This window comes from Lepidochelys olivacea (assembly GCF_965140295.1).
Source record: "Lepidochelys olivacea isolate rLepOli2 genome assembly, chromosome: 15".
NCBI classification, from domain to species: Eukaryota; Metazoa; Chordata; order Testudines; family Cheloniidae; genus Lepidochelys; species Lepidochelys olivacea.
The window spans coordinates 22,677,592-22,690,080 of record NC_140425.1 but is presented as its reverse complement, the minus strand read 5'-3'; the positions used below and the strand labels follow the sequence as shown (position 1 = coordinate 22,690,080).

Genomic DNA, 12,489 nt, shown 5'->3' with positions numbered 1-12,489 from the left:
GAGAGTACTGGCTGAGCTGGGATTCTCAGACTTTGGCAGCTGTGGCTTGTAGGCCTTCCATCTAGTGGGTTGACAGGGAGCTGGAAATCTGGAACTCTCACTCCCCCTCAGCCTGTCAGGCAGGTGGTTGAAGAACTGGACAGGTTGCCTGGCAGGAAACCAGGCAAGTTTTGAAACCTGCCTGTGTTCTCTCAGAACTTCCTGGAAATTGAGCCATCTCCATAAAATGTTTCAATTATGACTGAACAACATTCCACCAGAGAATTTCTGAGCAGCCACAGTGAAAATGCGATGAGAAAGACAATTCCCATAGCTTGACTGGCAGCATGAAGCACTTGAAATCTCATAGCATCTGTCATAAATATAAAGGGAAGGGTAACTACCTTTCTGTATACAGTGCTATAAAATCCCTCCTGGCCAGAGGCAAAACCCTTTCATCTGTAAAGGATTAAGAAGCTAAGGTAACCTCACTGGCACCTGACCCAAAATGACTAATGAGGGGATAAGGTACTTTCAAATCTGGAGGTGGGGGGGGAACAAAGGGTTCTGTCTGTTTGTGTGATGCTTTTGCTGGGAACAGATCAGAAATGCAAGCCTTCCAACTCCTGTTAAATTAGTAAGTAAGTAATCTAGCTAGAAAATGTGTTAGATTTTCTTTTGTTTCATGGCTGGTAAAATAAGCTGTGCTGGAGGGAATGTATATTCCTGTTTTTGAGTCTTTTTGTAACTTAAGGTTTTGCCTAGGGGGATTCTCTGTTTTGAATATGATTACTCTGTAAGGTATTTACCATCCTGATTTTACAGAGGTGATTCTTTTACCTTTTCTTTAATTAAAATTCTTCTTCTAAGAACCTGATTGATTTTTCATTGTTCTTAAGATCCAAGGGTTGGGGGTCTGTGTTCACCTTTACCAATTGGTGAGGATTATTATCAAGCCTTCCCCAGGAATGGGGGTGTAGTGCTTGAGGGGGATATTTCAGGGGAAGACGTCTCCAAGTGGTTTCTTTCCCTGTTCTTTGGTTAAAACGCTTGGTGGTAACAGCATACTGTTCAAGGACAAGGCAAAGTTTGTACCTTGGGGAAGCTTTTAACCTAAGCTGGTAAGAACAAGCTTAGGGGGTCTTTCATGCAGGTCCCCACATCTGTACCCAAGAGTTCAGAGTGGGGAAGGAACCTTGACAGCATCTGTGGTCCAGTTTTGCACATTCAAGAGGTCCAGACTCTTTGAATGCATATCTCATCTTTGGGTGCTTAAACAAACCTGAGGGCCATTTCCTGTGTTCCTTGCTTTTCCCAAACATCCATTTTGCAGACTTGGGTTCCTGAACCCTGAATTGTTTAAGTAATAATAATTTGCTACAAACAACATATTCAATGAATATGGACTCCCCCGTTTTTCTGTTCCATTAACACCACGATCCAAAGCCTACTGAAGTAGATGGAAAGACTCACATTGACTTTCAATAGGCTTTGGATCATGCCCTAATTGTTGACAGAGCATGCCATTCTATTACTAGGATGATGCCATATAAACACCTAAAAACAGACTGAAATTTTCACTGATGACTTTCATTAATAATTCTTTTTCTGCAGATTGTTGCAAATATTCACAATTTGCAGTATATGAGTTATATAAGTCATGGGGTATTTTCTATTCCTTGATTTTGATGACATAGAATCATAGAATATCAGGGTTGGAAGGGACCCCAGAAGGTCATCTAGTCCAACCCCCTGCTCGAAGCAGGACCAATTCCCAGTTAAATCATCCCAGCCAGGGCTTTGTCAAGCCTGACCTTAAAAACCTCTAAGGAAGGAGATTCTACCACCTCCCTAGGTAACGCATTCCAGTGTTTCACCACCCTCTTAGTGAAAAAGTTTTTCCTAATATCCAATCTAAACCTCCCCCACTGCAACTTGAGACCATTACTCCTCGTTCTGTCATCTGCTACCATTGAGAACAGTCTAGAGCCATCCTCTTTAGAACCCCCTTTCAGGTAGTTGAAAGCAGCTATCAAATCCCCCCTCATTCTTCTCTTCTGCAGGCTAAACAATCCCAGCTCCCTCAGCCTCTCCTCATAAGTCATGTGTTCCAGTCCCCTAATCATTTTTGTTGCCCTTCGCTGGACTCTCTCCAATTTATCCACATCCTTCTTGAAGTGTGGGGCCCAAAACTGGACACAGTACTCCAGATGAGGCCTCACTAATGTCGAATAGAGGGGAACGATCACGTCCCTCGATCTGCTCGCTATGCCCCTACTTATACATCCCAAAATGCCATTGGCCTTCTTGGCAACAAGGGCACACTGCTGACTCATATCCAGCTTCTCGTCCACTGTCACCCCTAGGTCCTTTTCCGCAGAACTGCTGCCTAGCCATTCGGTCCCTAGTCTGTAGCTGTGCATTGGGTTCTTCTGTCCTAAGTGCAGGACCCTGCACTTATCCTTATTGAACCTCATCAGATTTCTTTTGGCCCAATCCTCCAATTTGTCTAGGTCCTTCTGTATCCTATCCCTGCCCTCCAGCGTATCTACCACTCCTCCCAGTTTAGTATCATCCCCAAATTTGCTGAGAGTGCAATCCACACCATCCTCCAGATCATTTATGAAGATATTGAACAAAACCGGCCCCAGGACCGACCCTTGGGGTACTCCACTTGATACCGGCTGCCAACTAGACATGGAGCCATTGATCACTACCCGTTGAGCCCGACAATCTAGCCAGCTTTCTACCCACCTTATAGTGCATTCATCCAGCCCATACTTCCTTAACTTGCTGACAAGAATACTGTGGGAGACCGTGTCAAAAGCTTTGCTAAAGTCAAGAAACAATACATCCACTGCTTTCCCTTCATCCACAGAACCAGTAATCTCATCATAAAAGGTGATTAGATTAGTCAGGCATGACCTTCCCTTGGTGAATCCATGCTGGCTGTTCCTGATCACTTTCCTCTCATGCAAGTGCTTCAGGATTGATTCTTTGAGGACCTGCTCCATGATTTTTCCAGGGACTGAGGTGAGGCTGACTGGCCTGTAGTTCCCAGGATCCTCCTTCTTCCCTTTTTTAAAGATTGGCACTACATTAGCCTTTTTCCAGTCATCCGGGACTTCCCCGGTTCGCCACGAGTTTTCAAAGATAATGGCCAATGGCTCTGCAATCACAGCCGCCAATTCCTTCAGCACTCTCGGATGCAACTCGTCCGGCCCCATGGACTTGTGCACGTCCAGCTTTTCTAAATAGTCCCTAACCACCTCTATCTCCACAGAGGGCTGGCCATCTCTTCCCCATTTTGTGATGCCCAGCGCAGCAGTCTGGGAGCTGACCTTGTTAGTGAAAACAGAGGCAAAAAAAGCATTGAGTACATTAGCTTTTTCCACATCCTCTGTCACTAGGTTGCCTCCCTCATTCAGTAAGGGGCCCACACATTCCTTGGCTTTCTTCTTGTTGCCAACATACCTGAAGAAACCCTTCTTGTTACTCTTGACATCTCTGGCTAGCTGCAGCTCCAGGTGCGATTTGGCCCTCCTGATATCATTCCTACATGCCCGAGCAATATTTTTATACTCTTCCCTGGTCATATGTCCAACCTTCCACTTCTTGTAAGCTTCTTTTTTATGTTTAAGATCCGCTAGGATTTCACCATTAAGCCAAGCTGGTCGCCTGCCATATTTACTATTCTTTCGACTCATTGGGATGGTTTGTCCCTGTAACCTCAACAGGGATTCCTTGAAATACAGCCAGCTCTCCTGGACTCCTTTCCCCTTCAAGTTTGTCCCCCAGGGGATCCTGGCCATCCGTTCCCTGAGGGAGTCGAAGTCTGCTTTCCTGAAGTCCAGGGTCCGTATCCTGCTGCTTACCTTTCTTCCCTGCGTCAGGATCCTGAACTCAACCAACTCATGGTCACTGCCTCCCAGATTCCCATCCACTTTTGCTTCCCCCACTAATTCTACCCGGTTTGTGAGCAGCAGGTCAAGAAAAGCGCCCCCCCTAGTTGGCTCCTCTAGCACTTGCGCCAGGAAATTGTCCCCTACGCTTTCCAAAAACTTCCTGGATTGTCGATGCACCGCTGTATTGCTCTCCCAGCAGATATCAGGAAAATTAAAGTCACCCATGAGAATCAGGGCATGCGATCTAGTAGCTTCCGTGAGCTGCCGGAAGAAAGCCTCATCTACCTCATCCCCCTGGTCTGGTGCTCTATAGCAGACTCCCACCACTACATCACTCTTGTTGCACACACTTCTAAACATATGTAATGACACTTCTACATATGTAATGACAGCACACACAGTGAATACTACAAATGAATACAAGCTGTGTCAGTTTCTTATGGTACATAACTCACATGATATTGCTTCTATTCCCTGATTGGATGATTTATATGACTAAATAGCAAAGCCTATTTCAAAATTTGCTCTTAGAGCTAAATAACAACTTTTCTTGAGCATTTGTGCTATTTAGGTCAAATACTTGAGTGCTCATACAAAGCAAACACAAAAGGGTCAAGGATACTGTTGAACCAAAAATTACTGCTAAATTCAAATAAATAAACTTAGTCAATTTTCTTGCATCATTCACCTTAGCACTATGCTTATATTTCACTCATTGCTATTATGGACTGCAGAACGAGCCATTCGGGCTTACATAAGACATCCATTAAAAGTCTGTTGCTTTTTACTTAAGAAAAAAAAAACATGCAAGAGCTCTTACAGAGAGAAGCAGTTTCCAAATGGAAATGTTAGGGGGAGGAGGGAAAGCATCAATAGAAAGCAAGCACAGGACGTTAAATCTTTAGAATATTGCTATACAGGATATGAAAGAATCTCTCTTTCTAGCTCAATATTAAAGGAATACTTGTGGCACCTTAGAGACTAACCAATTTATTTGAGCATAAGCTTTCGTGAGCTACAGCTCACAAATAAATTGGTTAGTCTCTAAGGTGCCACAAGTACTCCTTTTCTTTTTGCGAATACAGACTAACATGGCTGTTACTCTGAAACCTAGCTCAATATTGTGCTTTAAAAACATTTCACCTCTCTTGATGCATATCCTGTTCTAGCACTGTGCCATGCTGTTCCTTTCCAGTCTCTAATGAATGCATTAGCGACATTACTGAGCAATCTGGAAGTTCAGAGGTGAAAGAAGAATCTTCTGTTGTGCTCAGGTATTTATTCTCCATAGTGCCACTTCTTTTCAGACCACATTTTATCATGAAGAATTCTCCTTCAGGACAAGGTCTTCTCATCTCAAAAGGGAATTACACAGCAGCCCATCAGCCTTAAATCAGTTACTTTACACAGATAGATCTGTCCTGGGAACCATTCAAAATGAAATGCTTCCATTTGGGGGCCTGAATGATTTGGGTAAAAGGCAGCATTAAAGTCAGCATTAAGGAAGTCAATACTGGCTCCATATTCTCCTCAGACTCCTACTAGGCCAAAACAATTCAGAGAAAACGCAGTCTGTGTAATCATGCAGACACAGCAGAATATTTACTGAGGTATAGGGCACTGGACTGGGAATCAGGACATCTGACTTCTAGGTCAGCTCTGCCACTGAACTGCTGTATGATCTGGGGCAAGTCACTTCACCTCATTCTGCCTCTGTTTCTCCTACCACCTTATTTGTCTGGATTGTCTATATTGAATTTGTAAGCACTTTGAACCAGTGTTCCCTATGCATTTTCTTTTACAGCACAATGTGTTTACAGCATAACACATTTTCTTTTACAGCACAACCAACCAATTTTAGTTGGTGATTCTAGACACTACCATAATACCAGTAATAATCACTCCCACAGAGACCACTGAAACCACATAATGCTATTCTACCCTTCTAGATCTCCTTCCAGAGGAGGATCTCAAAGCACTTTAAATTTATTAATTTGCCACTGACTTCAACAGAAGCAGTGTAAGGCCCTCAATGACATCCATCCACTAGGTAATTCACATAAATAAGAGGCAGATTTCCCCCTCCCCCATATCTTGCAGAACAGACAAGTATAAATTATTGGCTCAGTATCAAGTGTTACTATTGAAGGGATGTTATCCCTCTCTGCCTCATATTGTGGTAGTAACAAGATCTTCTCTTTCAGCTATTTGTGTTTCCTTAATCAGATCACGTCAAACAGTGTCAGTCTATTTTATTTCCAGGATGAACAGGAAGGAATAGACCTTGGTTACATTATCCAAGTAATAAACACATGAATTGGCCATTCTGGATACCTGCTCGGTGCACGATAACTATGAGGCACAAAGCCAAGTGCTTTAACTGCCTGAAAGAAGTGTGGGTGGCTGGTATCTGTGAAAACCTGAAGGACTCAATTGCTTTAACAAAATCTCTCTTCCATCTTCACAATGGCTCCTGTCTTGTAAAAAGCACATCATACTAGAACCTCTCCTCCCCACCCCCACCATTCCCACAGTGGGAAGTCTCATCCACCAGCTACATTTCTTCTTTGACAAAATTCAGAGGTGTATGTGTGTGTGTGTGGGGGGGGGAATAGAAATTGAATTAACCAGTCACATTTAGCTGTGCTAATCATTATTGTTTGATTCTTCACCTTACACACCCCAATTTGTTTTATCCGTCTCTAGTCACACGTAATGATCTTTATTTTGTGTGTGAACAATAGGACCCAGATACAGGAATAGCACCAAAAGGCCCAGATTCTTATTCAGTGAGTGTAGGTGCTATTATAATATAAATGAATTAAAATATTACTAATAATTTCCGAGTAATTACAAAGGTGCAGTTAGGGTTCATTTCTAGATATGATGCTTCCATTTCCCAAACCAGTTCACCACTCTTTAGCAGTGATCCTTTTCAACTTCCTTACAAAATACCACCCTTTCACTTGGTCCAGAATATAGAGAACCTGGGTAGATGTCAATCACAGTATGGATAGAGAATGGTTTTGGATTCACTTCTGCAGCAAGTGAAAGGGAAATATTTGGGCAGGGTGGCAAACCATCTCTATGCACTATAGACTACTAGGCAGTAACAGTACATATTGCTTAAATCTTCAGGAATGAATGGAAAACTGCCTATGGGGTACTTTTGTGGCCCTCATCACCATAGTACCTGAGCACCTCACAATCATTAAATCGAGTTTATCTTCACAACAACCCTCTGAAGCAGGGAAGTACTACACCCATTTTACAGATGGGGAACGGAGATATGGCGTCAATTAAACAATTTACCCAAGATCTTAGGTTTAGTGTGTCACAGAGCTGGGAATTAAACCCAGGTAGCCCAAGCCCGCGTCCAGTAGCTTAACCCCAACACAGTACTCCCACTCCACCCTCGTCCAGTTCCAACATACATAATACAGCACATGCCTGATTGCCAAGACATGCACAAAGAGCTCAGCAGCAGAAACAGGGACAAGAATGTATTCAAACAAAGGCAGTTTTAATCTTGGGGAACCTTGTAGGCAACAAAGAAATTTTAGAAATAAATGAAGGCACCAAATACTTGCAAAAATTGCTCTTTGATCAGAAATGGCAGCTAATATATTGCCTTTCCTTGCCTGGGTGCATTTGCAAATCTCTCATTTGAAACATAGGCAGCACTGAACTATTTTGAAGGAAAACTGTAGCACTCGTGTAACATATTGGAGACCTAGAAACGATAATGTGGCTGGGTTAATAATTTATATTAATGCAGTTCTTTACTCTGAGAACACTCCAAGGAATTAGAGTCGCTTTTAGTGAAGTTTCTTATACTGTTATAGAACCTAAACAACAGATTTTTGTATACTTACTTTTTTTATTAAAGGGAAACAGAATTGTTGACAGTTCATATAATTTTCTTAGATAAGAAGCAAGAGTGGTGACAGACTGTAAAGAAAGGATTGTATTTATATAGCTTGATCAGGGGAACCTGAATTAAAATCCCCAGTAAAATATCCTGAGAATGTTTTGTATGTTTATGTGAACGGTGTGAATTCCTACTTCACGAAAAGGCCTGATTCTCAGTTACAATTAAATCCCTTTTACATCACTCTGTCCAAATAAAGGGGCTTTAAATTAGGCAGATATGGCCCCGAGAATACCACACGTTGAGATGGCCTCCCCAGCTTATGAACAGCTGGTCTAAGGGCTCTGTTCCCAGCCTCCACCACAGGATGCATCAGAGACATGGCTGGAATGCACTCCAATATGGCTATTTTCTTCCAGGCTCCAAAGGGAGCCATAGCATGCAAAGTAGAAGTTAAAGCAGCCCTGCGGTTTCTCTAAGTTAGAGTGGGGGCCTGGCAAGTCCCTCCACAGCTTCAGAACATGGGGGAGCACAAAGGGGACTTAAAAGTCATATTAACCCCTCCTCTCAGTCACTGATGCTTCTTCCTACCCCTAAAAAGCTCCTGAACAAATGCAGAACTCTCCAGTCAGCAAAACAATAATAGAACAATTGATTTATTACCACCCAAGTGAAAGAGCAGACAGAACTTGCAGGCCAAAATGTTAGCATGTGCAACAAGTCGTCTTCCAGGTGAGCATGAGTAATCGAGATGATTGTGGATAACAGCCCTATCTATTGCACAGTGTTCTGCTGTAATTTAGAAAGGTAGCTAAGGATGTGTCTACCTCAGGATATGTCTACTCTGGAACTAGAGGTGTAATTTCCAGCTCAGGTAGAAATACCCATGCTAGCTCTGATTGAGCACTAAAAACAGACGCATAACCAGGATGGTACAAGCCGTGGGATGGACTAGCCACCTGAGTACATACATAGGGTTTCAGACAGGATCAGACTTGGGGTGGCTTCCCCTCCTGCTGCTTGTTCTGCTGAAGTTACACTGATATTTTGGGCGTGCTAGCTCGATGAGAGTGAGGACGGGTACACCTACCTGGGATGGAAATTACACCTCTGGCTATAGTGTAGACATACTCTTAGAAAAACATCACACATAGTGAGCCATGGTGGCATTGAATGGTCCCAAAACCATTGGAGATGTGGAGCATACAAGGCAAGGCATTCCTTTCTGTGCCTAAACGGTCCTCCCTGCACTTTCATCTCAAACTGCTGTCAAACAAAGCAGGGAGAAATTCACCATTTGCAGGATGATATACAGAACCTGATAACCATCTCAGATTCCTGTGATGGATTAGAGACCATTAAATGAATACCGTGATCACTTCTGTAGTTTACACTCAGACTTGAAATCAATAGGAGTTAGGTGCCTAACCTGCGTAGGTGCTTTTGAAAATCCCACTGCCAATATTAATCTTTAGATTTCTAAAGATCTTTAAAAATCTGGCTCAAGGTCTAAATCACATTTGAAAAAGGGACTTAAGCTCCTTTGAAAATGTTACTCCTAATCTCTGTTCCCACTCTGTAAAATGGGGATCGTAATGATACTTACTTTATACTCGCTATGTCTCTCACTTCTGAGGTTGTATTTATTTGAGCTGTAACATTCTTGAAAGGTGGTATGCACTGAAGCCACTGCTAGGTGCCTGCAGATTTAACTCCAGTCTGGTAGAGATTTTTGTGTGGGAATTTATTTTGTATTCTCTTAGAGCTGTGTTTTATTTAAGTCCCTACAGGAAGGGAAACTGAACTGCACTGCATTCAGGGCAGTTCATTTATTTCCAGAGCTCTTTGTATATCCTTTGAAAAAGGAAAATAAATCTTGTTCCAGGAGAAGAGAAAAGGGTTTTGTGATAGTGTCATTGTCTATTGGTCTGTGTAACCAAAACCAACCACCATTACCTATTATCTTGTGCAAGAAACAGCCCCTTTTCTCTGTTGAGCTGAACTGTCAATCCCTCTATGACAACAGAAATAGCATGATTCAGACTTGTTGGCCCATCCATTTGCTGTGGCAGAGCTGTGAGTCAGTCAAAGGGCAAGTTGCTGCATGATCCTTGGTGGTTTACTTTGAAGTCAAAAGCAAAGAAGGTGCATTTGTATGAAAGACTTAAAAAAAATCATTTAGATTCAGAAAGCCACTTAACTTACTCACTTAACTGGAAACCTGACTGTTCCAAAACATTGTGTGTGTTGGAGACAGGGGAGAGAACACCCACCCTTAGATGAAAGAGAGCTCCATTCCATTTCACAGCACCTGTGGTCAGGATGACCTTACAGTAACCAGACTCCAGACGGAGATACATAGTGTTGAGCAACAGCATCTGTGTTCTTAGCCTGCTCATATTTAGTAGAATAAGTCTACTTTCAGACGAGGAGTCTTAAGCAGAGTTAAAGAAAATAATACAGAAGGGACTTGAAGGCAGTTTTCTTATTGTTTGTTTTTAAAGAAAGCTTACAGTTCTAGATAATGTATTTTATACTAGTCTTATAATGTAACATATCAGAAAAATTACTTTGACTTTATGGTAAAATGTAGTGTTACAACAACACAGTCAAAACAACTTTAGTTATTGGTAGGGAATCAATCCTGGCCATACAGGAACAAAGACACGGGTCTTTCCCTCTTGAACAAAAAAGGATATAAACTATATGCTATCTAGTTGGGGTTGGGAAGAAACTGTCCTAGTGGACGGATTATTCCGTAACTAACTATTGTAGGATTACATTCATCTTCCTTTGGAGCCCCTGCTACTGCATGCTATTTGACACAGCGCCACTTACGCTATTACCAATGGGGATTTTATTCTTTATAGAATAGTGAATTTTAAAGACAGGACCAAATAATAATTTAGGATCTTAACATTCATACTCTGTGGAAGAGCCAAAACTAAAAAAGAACTTTGTTAAATTTTCAGGTGTTTTTCTACCCTGAAAATTTTTTAGCAACATTTTGCAACAAAACGTCATTTTGAAATGAAAAGTCAAAACATTGGATACAAAAGCCAAAATTAAACATTTTTACTTGTTGGGAATGTTTCTCCCCATATTTTTGGTGAACTATTCACCGAATTTGATCCAAATTTGCAAATAGTTTTGGCTGACCTGTAAACTGCATTTTTTGGATGAATCAACTATTTGTCTGAAAGTTTTGCCCAGCTCTAGATACGAACACGTTCAAGGCTCAGACTGATTCCATTGTCAGGCGCCTGCTACTGAAAACACTCCTCTTGCTCCCAGAGCCTGAATCTTGGCTTGTCTGGTTTCAGCATCCCTGTGCAATAAAGCTGTCTTTCTGGGTTGTGGATGGATAGGTCTTCTCTGAGGTAACTGTAATCTCTTAAGGGCCTTATATAATATGAAAATGACTTTGAATTGAATCCAGAAATGGGTAAGTAGCTAGTGCAGTTCACATATTCTTGCAGGATGCTCACATTGTCCATTGTTGCTCGACAGCAAAAGGCAGCTAAGTGCTGTTGTAGTTTTCATGTTTCACATACATTTAATCTCAGACAGAGTGAAGCTCAGTGGCCTAAACTGGAGGCAACGAAGGCATGTATCATAGTGGCAAGGACACAGTGAGAGGAAAGGTCTGACTGAAGCGGGTCGAGAAAATTCCTTGCCAATGTTGAGATCTGTGTCTCTGGGCACATTTTAGCCCTCCTCCCCATGGGAATTTTTCACACCTAAAAAAGTGGTTATAATACAAACTGGTTTGCAACCTCAGCAGCAGTCACTACCACCCACGGTTACACTGTCCAGACTCTCCAGCCATCAGCTCGTCCTGATACTTCTTTCCAGCTGGATGGGCTTTCTGCCACCCAGGACCCTGCACCTAGTTTTCTGCCAGCAAAAGCCAGTGGGGCCTGTTAAGTCAAGCCCACTGCATGAAGAGTAAGAATTCCAGCAATCATTAGTTTGAAGATGTGTCTTCACTATTTACAGGTATTTACACAAGGAACATCTGCACAAGCCAGACTGTCAAAAACAGCAGAAAATTTAGTATGATTCAATGTATGGTGGGGAAAACTGCTTCAGGGAGCTAAAATTGATTTCTATGCCCATTAATCTGGGAAAAAACAAGGAAAATCAATAGTGGGAAAGACTTATGGTAAGTAAAACAGGTTTTTAGCTAGGTAAATTAAAACACAAGCTACTTGAGCAAGGCCTTTGAAAGAAAGTTACAGCAACAAGTCACAATCAATGTGACCACTTAGGGAACAGTCAGGTTTAACCTTCAGTTCTCTGCCAGCTATTTTGTAAAAATCAAGACGTTAAATCATGAAACTTGAACACAGGTTGAAAACATTTTAATTTCTGCAGAATCTGCAGGAGGGGGGAATAGCACTATTGTTAAACTGCTTAACCATCTGTGTTCCTTAGGTCTAGGACACACAGCTCCACACCTGAGAGAGGGCTTTAGAGTTGTTCCATAGAGAGGAAATACAAACACTGACCTGATTCCTCTGCCCTACTCTGTTAAAAACCACCATGCACGTACACAAAAAAAGAATAACTAATGGTCTACCTAGACATGTGGTATGCAAAACCCAGAAACAGCATAACATGGAATGTTGTACTTTAATAATGATGATAGACGCTCCGATGCTGAAGTGATGAGTGCCAGAGAAATGCCCACAAACCAGTACTTTTACTAAGTGTATCATCTGGAGGCCTCAG

At 42.1% G+C, this 12,489-nt stretch overlaps 1 long non-coding RNA gene across 1 annotated transcript in view; it reads right to left on the bottom strand.

Annotated features, from left to right (window-relative positions):
• The window catches only part of LOC311531721, a 612,131-nt gene that overhangs the window by 77,985 nt on the left and 521,657 nt on the right, over nt 1–12,489 (bottom strand). The window lies entirely within an intron of this gene.